Here is a 16,626-nt window from a genome sequence, read left to right as displayed (position 1 = left end):
GGCCTCCCTGTCCATCACCAACTCCCGGAGTTCACCCAGACTCAAGTCCATTGAGTTGGTGAGGCCATCCAGCCATCTCATCCTCTGTCGTCCCCTTCTCCTCCTGCCCCCAATCCCTCCCAGCATCAGGGTCTTTTCTAATGAGTCAGCTCTTCACATGAAGTGGCCAAAGTACTGGAGTTTCAGCTTTAGCATCATTCCTTCCAAAAGAAATCCCAGGGCTGATCTCCTTCAGAATGGACTGGTTGGATCTCCTTGCAGTCCAAGGGACTCTCAAGAGTCTTCTCCAACACCGCAGTTCAAAAGCATCAATTCTTTGGCTCTCAGCCTTCTTCACAGTCCGACTCTCACATCCATACATGACTACTGGAAAAACCATAGCCTTGACTAGACGGACCTTAGTCAGCAAAGTAATGTCTCTGCTTTTGAATATGTTATCTAGGTTGGTCATAACTTTTCTTCCAAGGAATAAGCGTCTTTTAATTTCATGGCTACAGTCACCATCTGCAGTGATTTTGGAGCCCCCAAAAATAAAGTCTGCCACTGTTTCCACTGTTTCCCCATCTATTTCACATGAAGTGATGGGACCAAATGCCATGATCTTCGTTTTCTGAATGTTGAGCTTTAAGCCAACTTTTTCACTCTCCTCTTTTACTTTCATCAAGAGGCTTTTAGTTCCTCTTCACTTTTGGCCATAAGGGTGGTGTCGTCTGCATATCTGAGGTGATTGATATTTCTCCCGGCAATCTTAATTCCAGCTTGTGTTTCTTCCAGTCCAGCATTTCTCATGATGTACTCTGCATAGAAGTTAAATAAGCAGGGTGACAATATACAGCCTTGATGTACTCCTTTTCCTATTAGGAACCAGTCTGTCGTTCCATGTCCAGTTCTAACTGTTGCTTCCTGACCTGCATACAGATTTCTCAAAAGGCAGGTCAGGTGGTCTGTATTCCCATCTCTTTCAGAATTTTCCACAGTTGATTGTGATCCACACAGTCAAAGGCTTTGGCATAGTCAATAAAGCAGAAGTTTTTCTGGAACTCTCTTGCTTTTTCCATGATCCAGCGTTACTTCAATTATTAATACCAGGTAAAAATCATAGTGTACTTCAAGTACCTCAGGGTGATATGGCAGCCCAGTCTCAAAGGCAAAGTCCATAGAATAGCAGATTCTTTTGTTAAAAGCGGAAGACCCTGTCAGTCACTGCGCGCGTTAAATGCATATTCACCGTCCATAAATTCCACTCACAGTCTTTCTGTCTCGAGGAGGACATCCATTAATTCCACTCACACTCCTTGATGTCTCAAGGAGAGGTCGCCCCTACCATCTTAGAGCCTGGAGTTGAGGATTCCTCTCTGTGGCCCAGGCAGCCTCACAGCACAAGTTCTCTTTCTTCTCTCGCTGCTTTTGCTCCTCCTGCTCTGTGTTGTGGTCCTTGCTACCTCACCGCTGTAGACGCAGATACACCCTAAAGGAATGTGTTCCGAGTGCAGCCATGTCTGTTCCTTTGTTTTCAGCTTTGTCTGGTTCACCTGACGTCTAACTGTGTTCATGCTGGCTGGATAGAGGAGCCACGGGTGAACACAAGCAAAAAGGAAGGGATTTCCTGGGGCCCAGAGCATCTCACTGATGCAGAGAGATTTTAGTTCTGACTGGAGTGGCCTTAGGTGTCTTTCATTCAAAGAGCTAAGGATACTTGTGATATTCTTCATCTTCTTTTATCTAAGCTTCTATCAAAAAAAGATCATATGAACTTCACTTTATGGGCAAGGAAGCAGAAAGCAGTGGGGTTATTATGTGTCTACCAAAGGTTAACCTGCTGGGGCTAGAATGCTAGTCTACTCACTTCTGCCATGTTGTTATAGCAAGCCAGGCTTCCTGCTTCAAGAACAACAACAACGATAATAATATTCCTTAGCAAGTATCACATACCTGCCTGTATTCGGCTGGGTGAATGCTGCGTGTTTTGTGTGTGTTATACCTAATTCTCACCACAGTCCAATGGGATAGGTACTCATCCATTCTTATTGTGCAAATGAGAAAACTTTGGCCCTGAAAATTTGAATAACCTACTCTTTCTAAGTGGTATAGCTCTGCACTCATAAAATATATATTCACTGTCCATAAATTCCATCCACAGTCTATCATTTGAGAGCCTGGTGTTGGATATTCTGCTCCACTGTCTATAGAATGAGATGGAGGGTGCTAACAGTATCCTAGGTCTCAAGTTATTTCTGTATGTAATTTTTTCAAACAAAATGGTGTTTAAACAATAAAAGATTATAAAGCACCTGAAGAGACAGCAATGTGCACCACAGTTAATAGAAAATATAGACTAGAAAGAGGGTAAGACATGTGAAGGATATATTGAGGTCTGGCATAATTTAATTGGAGTCTCAAAAGGAGAGGAGAGATTGCAGTATAGGTTAAACTTGAAAACATAATAGCTGAGGATTTCCCAGAACCAATGGAGGAAAACAATTCACTGATTCTAGAAGCCCAAGCAGGATAAATAAAAATAAATTCACACCTAGACACATCAGACTAAAACTGCAAAAAATCGAAGACAAAAAATTAAAATCTAAAAATCAAAGGCAAAGTTGTTTGATTGGCAGCTAATTTTTCAACAACATTGAAAATCAGAAGGCTGAAATAAAATAACTGACAGTCTAGAAACTATCTCTCTAAATTGAAAACAAAATAAAGACATTTTTAGACAAATTAAAAACTGAGAGAATAGGCTACTGGCAGACCCACACAAAAAAAGATTCTCAAAGATATTTTTCAGTTAGGAAGAAAATTATCCCACATAGAACTTAAGTGATGCATCAAAGAATAAAAAGCAAAGTTAATAAGCCTGGTTTATATGAACATTAGCTGTGTAAAACATAAATAGTAATGTCATGATGCTGAAATTTTTATCATTTTCATATTATGCTGCTGCTGCTGCTGCTGCTATGTCGCTTCAGTCGTGTCCAACTCTATGCGACTCCACAGACAGCAGCCCACCAGGCTCCCCTGTCCCTGGGATTCTCCAGGCAAGAACACTGGAGTGGGTTGTCATTTCCTTCTCCAATGCATGAAAGTGAAAAGTGAAAGTGAAGTTGTTCAGTCGTGTCCGACACTTAGCAGCCCCATGGACTGCAGCCTACCAGGCTCCTCCGCCCGTGGGATTTTCCAGGCAAGAGAACTGAAGTGGGTTGCCATTGCCTTCTCCTATTCATATTATAAAGAACTAAAATAATATTATAAAGCCAGTAGGCTTCCCTGGTGGCTCAGTGGTAAAGAATCCACCTGCCAATCAGGAGATGCAGGTTCGATCCCTGGGTTGGGAAGATCCCTTGGAGAAGGAAATGGCTATCCACTCCAGTATTCTTGCCTTGGAAATTTCATTGACAGAGGGACCTGGTGGGCTACAGCCCAGGGCTGGCAGAGACTTGGATATGACTTAGTGTGCACACAAAATGTACAACCACAAGAGTTCGAAGAACCAGTGAGAGTAATCATAGTTAAGGTATATTAATATCCTTGCATATCTTGGGAAAAAGTAAAAATATGAATCGTTATTATACTTTGATAGATCGAGAAATGCTTTTTTAATTTCTAGGTAACCATAACACACACACACAAATAGAAGGGATAGAACTTCTGGTCTAAGAGAGGAAAACAGAGACTAGTTTTAAAAATCAAGACAAGAAAGAAAAACAGAGCAAATAAAAAGCTTGTAAGATGGTAGATTTAAATACAAGGGTATTTGTCATTGCATTAAATGTGGATGAGCTAAATGCTCCAGGGAAAAAACAAAGTCTGGATTTTTTTAAAAAGGCAAAAACTGTTTATAAGAGACCTGTTACACAAAAATACAGAAAATTTGGAAGTTCAAAAAAATGGAGAAAGCTATATACTAATAATAACCAAAAATCTGACTTTATTAGTTTCAGGTTAAAGTCAAAAGTATTGCTAAATATAAAGAGGAACTCTTCAAAATGATCAAAGGTTTAATTCCCCCAGGAAGATCTAACAATTTTATATTTATAAGGCAAAAATTTGATAAAAGATAAGAAGAAATAGAGAAATGTAAAATAGCCTTGGAATATTTCAGTACCGCTATCAGGAATTATTAGAACAAGGTGATAGAAAAATTAATAAGGCTATGGGATAGTTGAACGGCATAGTTAACATGCCTTATTTAGTGACATGCATGGATGCTACACCAAACAACATCCACATGTAAATTCTTTTCATGCCACAGGGAACATGTATGAAAATTAACTATATACTAGGGAATGAAATGATATGGAGTATTATCACAAGGGCAATTGATTTAGAAAATAATAACAAAGTGGATACAGAAAAGCATTTGACAGATGCTCTTTAAAGTCATCTATATTCATGATAAAAAAATTCTGCAAATAGGAATCAAAAGGAAGTCCTTTAATCTCATAGAGTACTGCTAAAGAAAACTCTTGGACATAGGCTATATGTGTTGACAGGATGTCATGCTAATTAGGGAAACAATTTGATGTGTTCATGTAGAACTCAAATCCTCAAGGGCCCCAGAAGCCAAGCATCAGCTTTACTTGTAATTCAGGTATAACTTTTAGTACTTCCCTGTGATTGCTGTATTTCACAGTACTGTGAACAGAGAAACCTTTTACAGCAAGGCATGAAAACATTATTTTAAATACTCATAAAATGGAAACATTTTCTTCAGTAGAAGGGTAGTGTAGGGTAGTGAGATACAGCCCAACTTTGCAGTTAAAATCATGCCAGTGACTGGGTTCAGATCTCAGCCCTGCCATCTACCAGCTGCATGTCTTTGAGCAAGTGATGTAATACTTCTGAGCCTCAGTTTTCTCATTTTTAAAATGGGGTGAATACTACCTACCTCACATAATAGATACATCTATCATAGATTATATAAAGATATAACCATCTACTATAAAGATTAACTCAGTGCATGAATTTGGAATACTGCTTGGCATGCAATACATAGACAGTGTCAGCTATTAAAAGCTGCTAAAGAAGAATCAAAACTTTAGCACCCAAGGCACAAACTATAGATGAAAGCAAGAGAAGGCATTTCATTTTCCCACGACTTTCGCAAGCCAGTAAATCAATTCTCTGTCTTCTTGTATAGCCGATTCTATTGCCTGTGACTTAAACCCAGCCGAGGAACAGAACATCTTCTGGCTTCCAAGACTGCTTAGACAAGAGCAGGAATTATGTGATCTTCATATGTGCAAGCTACATGTTTAGCAGGGTGAGGCCTCCTGGCAGCCTTCAGTGATAGAGCCACAAGTGCAAGTGGGGATGCTGCTGAGGGCCAGGCTGTATCTCATTTCATGCTTACAACAGTTCTGTGGGGCAGGAACTATTCTTAGCATCCCAATTTCAAAATTGATGCGCAGAAAAAACAAAACCAAGGATACACAGAGACATTAAGCATCTTGTCTAGTGAGTGCTGGAGGGGGATTTAAGGCCAAGCCTAATAGATCCAGGCGTGCAACCAACATACTAAAAGTCCTCTCATTGTACTTAAGTCTTAACTTCTTTCCCCACTTCCTGAGTGGTCAAGCAGTGTATCAGCCTAAAACACTGTTTGGATGGTTCATCTTTCGCTCTGATTGGCTACTCTTGCTTCACAAATCACCCTAACATTTGGTGGCAACCTACAACAATGATTTCAGCATGCTCATGGGGCCTGTAGGCTAGGAATTTGGGCATAACAGAGTTGGGTGGCTTGCCTCTGCACCTGAATGTCTTAGAATCTCCAGTGGGAAAACTAAAAAAACTGGGAGTGACTCAGATGGCTGGGAGCTGGAATCTTCTGGAGACCTCTTCACCATTTTGGCCTCGAGATAGTCATCTTCTTACACAGGAGGTTGCTGAGGGCAGTATGGGGAAGCTGCCAGGCATCTGTGACCAAGACTCACAAGTCATAGAACAGCACTCCTGCCAAACTCTATTGGCTGAACAAGCCTGCCAAGTTTTGAGAGAAGAGGGACTAGACTCCACCTCTTAGTGGGAAACTGTTAACATCATTTTTATCCTTTTAATTGGGATAATAATATCAATATTATAAAGATGGTCCTGGGCCTAAAAGCCAATGATGGTTCAGCAGCATGGAGTTCCTAAGACATATTCTCCTTCTCTATAGCTTCTGGTTTGGAAAATGGTTTTGAAATAAGTGTTATAAGTGTTTATACAGCAAACAAAAAAAATTATGTTTAATCACAAATAAGTGTGATTTCAATAGCTGAATGTGCACCAGAATCATTGTGGGAACTTGTTAGAGCTGCACATTCCCTGTCTGGTACCTAGATTCACTGAAACGGCATCTCTGTGATGGGAGCCCAGAGGAGCATCCCCAGGTGATTCCTATCTCATCCTCAGGTAGCCATCTGCTGACCAATCTTTGGGAGACTGCTCTTGATGCTTTTAATCTGTCTCTAAGGAGCAAGGCATTCTGGGATCTACATGCAGAAACCCAAGCTGAATCACATTATTGTTCCAACCCTAGGAATCTGGTTGTCTTAAAATGGCTATGACTACTGATAAGCTAGATCCTGGCTTCAAAAGAGGAGGTGAAAAACTACAAAGAGAGTCCCTTGAGAACATGAACTGGAGAGTGTTTTGTGTGTGTGTGTTTTAAACCTCTGCCTTTAATCTTGGAGTTCAGCTCAGTTGCTCAGTTGTGTCCAACTCTTTGCAAACCCATGAACCGCAGCACGCCAGGCCTCCCTGTCCATCACCAGCTCCCAGAGTTCACCCAAACCCATGTCCATTGAGTCAGTGATGCCATCCAACCATCTCATCCTCTGTCATCCCTTTCGCCTCCTGCCCTCAATCTTTCCCAGCATCAGGGTCTTTTCAGATGAGTCAGCTCTGCATCAGGTGGCCAAAGTATTGGAGTTTCAGCTTCAACATCAGTCCCTCCAATGAACACCCAGGATTGATCTCCTTTAGGATGGACTGGTTGAATCTCCTTGCAGTCCAAGGGATTCTCAAGAGTCTTCTCCAACACAACAGTTCAAAAGCATCAGTTCTTTGGCACTCAGCTTTCTTTATAGTCCAACTCTCACATCCATACATGACCACTGGAAAAACCATAGCCTTGACTAGACAGACCTTTGTTGACAAAGTAACGTCTCTGCTTTTCAATATGCTGTCTGGGTTGGTCATAACTTTCCTTCCAAGGAGTACGCGTCTTTTAATTTCATGGCTGCAGTCACCATCTGCAGTGATTTTGGAGCCCAGAAAAATAAAGTCAGCCACTGTTTTCACTGTTTCCCCATCTATTTGCCATGAAGTGATGGGACCAGATGCCATGATCTTGGAGTTACATTTTGCTAACAGTTTTGCAAGTGGGGAGGTGGGCAATCTATTCCCTTCAAACTGGCAAGTGTATTCTCATCAGGAAAACCTTTGATGTCTATTGTGGAGTTACACCAGTAAAGAGAAACATAAAGACACGCTAGGGACATTGGAGGAGGTAGGCAGAAAGTGTGGCAGTTTGAACCAGTCAGTCATTTCCCATCTTTTGCCCTGTTTTTGGTGGCAGGTAGGGGGATAGAAAGAAGAGAGGAAAGAGGGAAAGGGAGAGAGTGACCGGGGAGCAGTTCTATGAAAGGGAAGCTGTGAACTCTTGCAGGTTGGTCTGTGTTTGCACAACAGGACAATGAAAGGCCCCCAAGATTCTTCTCAGCGCCTTTCAACCATGCCCCCAAATGCTGGCCAGCACGTGTGTGTGTATTCTCTCCTTCTCCAGCCTAACATGATACTTTTGAGTGTGGACCCAAAGGCAGCTCCAGTTTGAATAAGTAGGGAAAATGGCTTCGTGACTCTTCTGCTTGATTTTGGATTTGCGACCTAAGTGCTGCCGTTCGCCTCCTAAAGTCCCAAGTCAATCGTAGTAAAGATGGGGGAGGGGGTAGAAGGAGGCCGAGCAGGCCTGGGCGGTGTGGTTTCTGTTAGGCTCATCACTGAATTCCCAGTACGCTAGTTTAGTTTTTGCTTTGATTGAACTTCTTTGGGAGTCTCTCATCGCTCATCTCCTGAGATGGTTTTCTCCCCCTCAGAAGAGAGCTTTTATGGAGGCCTGTTTTCTTATATTTGCAAGATAGATGGGCACCCTCAGGAAGGGAGCTTGTGCTTGGAATTCAGATTTATCTATAGTCATTTTTCATATTCTGTACTTTGGTTAATTTTAGGTCTATTTTGGATCAAGACACATAGATTTATTACATGAAAGGGGGATTAAATTTAGGAGCATGGTTGTATGCATTGTATTAATAATAAAAGAGCAAAATGTTTGCAGTGTTTAGCATTTTCAGTTAACTTTTATTAGCAAAAGAAATTATTTGATATTTGCTTTCAGTAACAGTTTCTCTTCTAGATGCTTCTCAAATGGATTTGAAATAACTAGTCATCATTGTTAGTTAAAATATTGCCTCCTGGAAACAGGGCAGCATCTAGCCCCTAGGGCTCCTTTTGGGGAATTAGAAAAAGGCCCCCTCAGGAGGAATGCACAGGATAGTGAGGCTGGGAAAGAGCATCTTTGTGAAAAGACAAAGGCAGCCTGTCCTTTGATGGAGCTCCTTGCGAGGACGCCCACCTTGCTGAGAGGAGCTGGCATACACTTCCACACTCACTTACCTCTTTGGGCCAGGCCCTTATAAAGTGGCCCTGACTGTTAGTTACAGATCCCAGGACATGGCTCTCTCTGGTACATTATGTGAGTGTTTGGGATTTGAGGGGCAATGTAATCAAAAACTTTCTCCCTACTGTAGAGCACAGGGAACTATACTCAAACTATAAACAAACTATAAGTATTTTGTAATAACTATAAGGGAAAAGAATCTGAAAAAGAACAGATATAGTGGCCACAGGACTGGAAAAGGTGTTTTCATTCCAATCCCAAAGAAACGCAATGCCAAAGAATGCTCAAACTACTGCAAAGTTGCACTCATCTCACATGCTAGTAAAGTAATGCTCAAAATTCTCCAAGCCAGGCTTCAGCAATATGTGAACCGTGAACTCCCAGATGCAAGCTGGTTTTAGAAAAGGCAGAGGAACCAGAGATCAAATTGCCAACATCCGCTGGATCATCGAAAAAGCAAGAGAGTTCCAGAAAAACATCTATTTCTGCTTTATCAGCTATGCCAAAGCCTTTGACTGTGTGGATCACAATACACTGTGGGAAATTCTGAAAGAGATGGGAATACCAGACCACCTGACCTGCATCTTGAGAAATCTGTATGCAGGTCAGGAAGCAACGTTAGAACTGGACATGGAACAACAGACTGGTTCCAAACAGGAAAAGGAGTACATCAAGGCTGTATATTGTCACCCTGCTTATTTAACTTCTATGCAGAGTACATCATGGGAAACGCTGGACTGGAAGAAGCACAAGCTGGAATCAAGATTGCTGGGAGAAATATCAATAACCTCAGATATGCAGATGACACCACCATTATGGCAGAAAGTGAAGAGAAACTAAAAAGCCTCTTGATGAAAGTGAAAGAGGAGAGTGAAAAAGTTGACTTAAGCTCACCATTCAGAAAACGAAGATCATGGCATCTGGTCCCATCACATCATGGGAAATAGATGGGGAAACAGTGGAAACAGTGTCAGACTTTATTTTGGGGGGCTCCAAAATCACTGCAGATGGTGATTGCAGCCATGAAATTAAAAGACGCTTATTCCTTGGAAGAAAAGTTATGACCAACCTAGATAGCATATTCAAAAGCAGAGACATTACTTTGCCAACAAAGGTCCATCTAGTCAAGGCTTTGTTTTTTCCAGTGGTCATGTATGGATGTGAGAATTGGACTGTGAAGAAAGCTGAACACCAAAGGATTGATGCTTTTGAACTGTGGTGTTGGAGAAGACTCTTGAGAGTCCCTTGGACTGCAAGGAGATCCAACCAGTCCATTCTGAAGGAAATCAGCCCTGGGATTTCTTTGGAGGGAATGATGCTGAAGCTGAAACTCCAATACTTCGGCCACCTCATGTAAAGAATTGACTCATTGGAAAAGACTCTGGTGCTGGGAGGGATTGGGGGCAGGAGGAGAAGGGGACGACCAAGGATGAGATGGCTGGATGGCATCACTGACTCAATGGACGTGAGTTTGAGTGAACTCCGGGAGATGGTGATGGACAGGGATGCCTGGCATGCTGCGATTCATGGGCTCGCAAAGAGTCGTACACGACTGAGCGACTGAACTGAACTGATACATATGTATGTATAACTGAATCACTTTGCTGTACACCTGAAACTAACACAATATTGTAAATCAATTATACTTCAACTTTTAAAAAGTTCAGAAAAAAAAAAAACCCAAGAACCCTTTCTCCAACACTGGAGACAAAGCCAGAGGATGCCTCCAAGTTATAGTCTCAGAATCTCAGCAAGTTGCTCCAAGACTCCTAGGATGCAAGAAATGTCACATTCCTGTATTGTATGGGTCTTTAGCTCCCATTTGAATTGGCAAGAAGCACAGCAGTGGCCATCTGGGGCTCCTTCCCTTTTCCAGATCATATGAAACAGCTCAGAGGAGATGGAACAGGGAGGTGGTGCACACCATCCTGGGGAAGAGTGCAGGCCTCTGTGGTTGCCTTCACCTCTGTCTGCGTGCTGTCCATCCTCTGTCTGGGGCACTGCTCTGGGCAGGGGTGCAGGGTCTTTTCCCTAATAGTCCTTTCCACTGCCCACGGGCCATCCTTTCCTCAGTGTGTCCCTCCCTCCTTGGTGGTGCTGCATCTGAGGGGGCTGAGGCTCCCACCAGTTCCAGAACTCAGAGATTTTTTTCCCTTCACTGCTTTCTTGGATTGGATAGCTTTCCTTTTCTTTGAATTCTGGATTGTGAAGGTTTCACCCAGCTCTAGCTGCACGTTTACACTTAGTGCTGGTTGGAACCACCCAAGTGCCTGTTGACCCTTTATGGGCAGAGCAGTTCCTGGCCTCTGCTTGGCCTGAGGAGGGGGCAGGTGGGGGACTGGATGGACAGTTTCATCTCTTCCTGGTGAATCTTCCTGATGAAGGGGGTGCAAAGCCCAAGGTAGTTTCTCAGTAGATCACCCACTGCATTAAGCACTCAAAACAGTATTCCAAGCCCACCATTTTTGTTTAGCATCTCTCAGAGGCAAGACACGTAGTATTTGCAAGAAAAGAGACACATTTAAGAAAAAGTTTGCCTTTTGTAGCTTAGACTTTGGTCAGAGAATGGAGAGATCCTGCCTGGGAATATCAGACAGACTTCATGAAAAAGGCCTTGAGGGACGGGTGAGATTTCAGCATCAGTCCAAAATGAAAGAACAATACATGTGAAAATGGAGAAGAGAATGTGGGCTACCTGCTCAGAATTCAAGGGGCACAGTGAGGTGAGACAAGGGGCAGGCAGAAGACTGGGGAGGTATTGTGAAAAGGAAGGATGTATTCATTTCTTCTGGCTGTTGTGTAACAAACTACCACAAACTGGGTTACTTAAAACAATAGACGTGTATTCCCTCAGAGTTCAAGAGGCCAGAATTCTGAGCTCATGGTGTCGGTAGGCACACACTCCCTTTGGAGGCTCTGGGAGAGGATCCTTTCCTTGATCTTCCATCTTCTGGTGGCTGCAGGCATTCTTTGGCTTGCGACCACATCCCTACATCGTCTCATCTCTTTCTTCTCTGTGTGTGCATGTGATGCCCCTCTGACTCTCTCCTGTAAGGACTCTTGCCATTGCATTTAGGGCCCAGCTGAAAAATTCAGGATAATCTTCTCATCTCAAAATCTTTCACTTAATCACATCTGTTTTCCAAGCAAGCTCACATTCATAGATTGCATGGAATAGGACATTATATCTTCAGGGATTAAGAGGTACTGTTCTGCTTGGGATGAGGGTGAGGTTAGCATGGTGCAAAATTTAAGGGAGTGCCAAAAAATTCAGTACTCAAGATAAATTTGTAATGCAATATTTTTTTTTAATGCAAAAAAAAATAATCCACAATAAACAAAGTATCCAAATTTTAACTAGAGACAGACTCCATTTCCCTCTTTAGGCTTATTAACTCAAGATAACAGCAGACTCCACTCAACCATCCAAGGTAGAGGAAGAACACTAGAACCATGGTTTGAGCATGGTTGAGTGGATGCCTTGCTGACACAGTTGGCTGCAGAATGAGCACTCACTGTTTCCTACTCGAGTGTAGAAAAACTGTGTCAAGCACTCCAGGAGACACTGGAAACAGAAAAAAAAAAAGAGGCTTTATTTCTAACGGATTGTTGTCTCTCTTAGTTTATTTCCTTTATTCATGAAGAGTCATCTTGGAACTTCTAGTACATTCACAAAATTGGAAATGCTCTTCTCCCCACTGTCCACTGCCCCCCTGTTCTCCCCACTGTCTACATGGCCCCTTATCTGACATGGGACTTGGCTGGTACAGTGGGCTGATGATCCTACTATTTCTCCCATCTTTCCCCTTAGGCTCATCTTGTCCACTCCAGTTTTCCTTGTCATGCACAGGTCTCACGTTCAAAACTGTGTCATAGAAAGAGCAGTAGAGGAGGAACCACTGTTACTTATCCCAGCTTAGCCACCAGACAGACATGTGACGCTGGGCCAATCATATCTCCTCTGTGAACTCCATTTCCGCATCTGTGACGTGAATGAGTCAAAACAGACCATCCCGTGCTCCTTTCTGCTTCTCAGGTGCTGTGTCCAGTAGCTCCTCAGAAATCTCATATCAACAGGCTTCTAATTTTTCATCCCTCTTCTCACTCCCCAATCTGAGAGCCTTTCCAGTTGCCTCAGGAAGATTCAGTTCAGTTCAGTTGCTCAGTCATGTCCTACTCTTTGCAACCCCATGAACCACAGCACGCCAGGCCTCCCTGTCCATCACCAGCTCCCAGAGTCCACCCAAACCCATGTCCATTGAGTCAGTGATGCCATCCAACCATCACATCCTCTGTCGTCCCGTTCTCCTCCTGCCCTCAATCTTTCCCAGCATCAGGGTCTTTTCAAATGAGTCAGCTCTTTGCATCAGGTGGCCAAAGTATTGGAGTTTCAGCTTCAACATCAGTCCCTCCAGTGAACATCCAGGACTGATCTCCTTTAGGATGGACTGGTTGAATCTCCTTGAAGTCCAGGGATTCTCAAGAGTCTTCTCCAACACCACAGTTCAAAAGCATCAATTCTTTGGCACTCAGCTTTCTTTATAGTCCAACTCTCATATCCATACATGACCACTGGAAAAACCATAGCCTTGACTAGACGGACCTCTGTTGGCAAAGTAATGTCTCTGCTTTTGAATATGCTATCTAGGTTGGTCATAACTTTCCTTCCAAGGAGTAAGCATCTCTTAATTTCATGGCTGCAGTCACCCTCTGCAGTGATTTTGGAGCCCCAAAAAATAGAGTCTGACACTGTTTCCACTGTTTCCCCATCTATTTCCCATGAAGTGATGGGACCAGATGCCATGATCTTAGTTTTAGCCCTATCTCTCTTTCATGATGAATGGTAGATGATATGAGAGCAGTATCTGGAGTTCACATATATTAAAGATGTAATTTCTAAAGAAAAACGTGATAGTAAAAATTCTGACCCTCCTGCTCACCCAGAGTGCCCTTCTTGAATAGCCACAGAAGTCTATCAGCCTCATCATGTTCTTTTCATCAAACTGATATAGCCTCCTTTCTGCCACCAACATTTATTCAGCGCCTCCTAAATAGCAGCACTTTTCTAGCCCTAAATAAAACCAAGTTCCTACCCTCTTGGTGTGACCATTCATGCTAGACCATGCATTCTATGTACACACACAAATACACACATTCTCTCTCTCTCTCTCTCTCTCACACACACACACACACACACACTCAAGCAAGAACAAACACACATTACTTTATGATCCTTAATCATGACTTGAAGCTCCCATTTCACAGGGCTGGCATAAAATTCACACTTGGGCATATTGAGGGATCTCAGAATTCCCTAGCTTCCTACAAAATATGTGGAAGGCTCCAAGTAATGTTCACTCCAAGGTGATCATCACGGATGCTCTTCTTCCCAAACCCTCACAGTCTCTTGAGGGGCAAATGGTTCCACAGTTTCTGGGTCAGGTTGACCTGGGGCTCAGAGTGGGGATTCTCATGTTTAAGGTCTTTCTCGTAGGGAGTTTTCAAAAATGTGTTTCCTTCCTTTCAGTTTTCGTAATTACCATGGAAGCCTTCTTCTATGACATGGTCAGGACAAGGGACAAGTGCTTGGTTCATTACAACAAAAAGAGAGTTAAGAGGTAATAGACACATGTACCCCAATGTTCATCGCAGCACTGTTTATAATAGCCAGGACATGGAAACAACCTAGATGTCCATCAGCAGATGAATGGATAAGAAAGCTGTGGTACATATACACAATGAAGTATTACTCAGCCGTAAAAAAGAATTCATTTGAATCAGTTCTGATGAGATGGATGAAACTGGAGCCGATTATACAGAGTGAAGTAAGCCAGAAAGAAAAACACCAATACAGTATACTAACACATATATATGGAATTTAGGAAGATGGCAGTGACGACCCTGTATGCAAGACAGGAAAAAAGACACAGATGTGTATAACGGACTTTTGGACTCAGAGGGAGAGGGAGAGGGTGGGATGATTTGGGAGAATGGCATTCTAACATGTATACTATCATGTAAGAATTGAATCGCCAGTCTATGTCTGACGCAGGATACAGCATGCTTGGGGCTGGTGCATGGGGATGACCCAGAGAGATGTTATGGGGAGGGAGGTGGGAGGGGGATTCATGTTTGGAAACGCATGTAAGAATTAAAGATTAAAAAAAACAAATACATGTAAAAAATAAAATAAAATAAATGCATTTGTATCTTGACCATTGTATTTTTAGCACAAAACAAATTACTTTCAATTTTTCAAACTGACATAGCATTCTTTTATTCTATCAATATTTATTCAGCACCTCCTAAGTAGCAGGCACTTTTCTAGCCTTAAATTAGACAAAGTTCCTGCTTTCTTGATGTGACTGCTTATATATATATATATGCTAGAATTTGGTCCAAGACCTTTTCTTTGAATAGGAAAGGTCTGTACTGTTTGGTGGTGTGATTATCTTTCTTCAAAAGATTCCCACTCATAATTCATCATCTGTAATGTTCACTTTAAATTCTTTATTGTCAGTGAGAACTTAAAGCCACTTATGAGGCAATCTGAAAAAAGAATTTTCTATACTTTAAAAAATTCTCCCCAATATTTTACAGAATCTCAAAGTTACATCTCAAATGTAACTTGACAGGCATAACTAATCACCATTATCTAATTCTTCCCAAAGCACTCAACTTAATTTTCATATAAAGAACTCTTCCTATTTATTCTCACATTTCACTGCCTTACATATAATTTAATAAATTCAAAGTTTCAATAACAAGTACAACAGGTATTAACATGTTTAGGAACAAATGTAACTGACTCCTAATAAGCACATAGCTCAGCTGCTGAGGCAGAAGTAGGTGACTGTGTTAGAGAACAGTGGCATCAGTCAGGATGTTTTACAGAAGAAACGGGGAGGATAGGTTCATCTGTAGAGTTCAGCAGAGATCTGTTAAGAGAACACCTGCAGTGTTTACAGTATTGATTTACAACTGAGTTGCTCTCACCTCTTGCCAATAGGTGCTACCATGTAAAGGTATGGCATAGAAAATCCTTAATCTTGAAACTTACAGTGATGTCAAACAAACTACATCAGTGCTCTCCATGGAAAAAAATAGTATTCCTTGATAAACTCACTTGATAAATAAAAGAGTAATCCCTTGATAAATAAAATTTGCCATAAGAATGAATTCAGTAAAAACATACAGCAGTATTGCCTTCTCTCTCACTGACTCTTGCCTGAGGCATGTTCTGTCTTGATAAATGTGTTAAAGATTGGCAGCAAGTAGATTTTCTCTTTGATGAAATTAGGAAGATTAAAGAAGAATGGAAAACAGTGACTTGCTCAGTGTTCAAGCACCATGTCCAGTGCACCATGGAAAATAATCCCAGCACCCCCTAAAACCATCTTGAACAGTGTGCACTCCTCACTTTGGAAAATATTGCCTGCTTCCCATGAAATGATGAGCAGCTGAAGGGCAAGACACAATTCATACTCCCCTTCATGTCCTTTGCTTTTCCAAGAATCTATCCCCTAGGCCCTCAAAGCTCCCTGCCTCCTCCTAAGGGACACCAAGTTGCCCTGTGAGCCGCCGTGTTACGAGATGGGAGGAGACAAGCTGTTATTTTCTGTTGCACAAGCTGAAGGGTTGGCCTTTCTCGAAAACATCAAGGTTCTTCAGGCCCGTGGACTTAGGATAGAGAATGCATGTTTTTCCTCAAGTTCATGTAGAGGGGGAGGGTGTGTGTTGTGGTGTGTACATGTGGAGGAGGGCACTGTCGCAGAGGAAGACTGGGGGGTTTTCTGAACTTCCTTGAATGACAGCACTCTGATCCTAGAACGCTCCAACGTTCCAGTAGTTGGACTGTGCAAGTTCCTGTCTTCGAGCAGTGTTTGCAGAGCTAGATAAGACTTTGGAGATCATCTTGTCCCTCTCCTCCCTGCCACCCTGCCCACCCCAGCCTCCTCTTACAG

The 16,626-nt window shown here is 42.3% G+C and overlaps 1 protein-coding gene across 1 annotated transcript in view; it reads left to right on the top strand.

Moving 5' to 3' along the window:
• PGM5 (phosphoglucomutase 5) overlaps positions 1-16,626 on the top strand; it is a 206,253-nt gene that overhangs the window by 188,004 nt on the left and 1,623 nt on the right. The window lies entirely within an intron of this gene.

The sequence above is a fragment of the Ovis aries genome, chromosome 2, assembly GCF_016772045.2.
Source record: "Ovis aries strain OAR_USU_Benz2616 breed Rambouillet chromosome 2, ARS-UI_Ramb_v3.0, whole genome shotgun sequence".
NCBI classification, from domain to species: Eukaryota; Metazoa; Chordata; class Mammalia; order Artiodactyla; family Bovidae; genus Ovis; species Ovis aries.
Note: the sequence above shows the minus strand (reverse complement) of the source record. Positions and strands in the feature narration are given on the sequence as shown.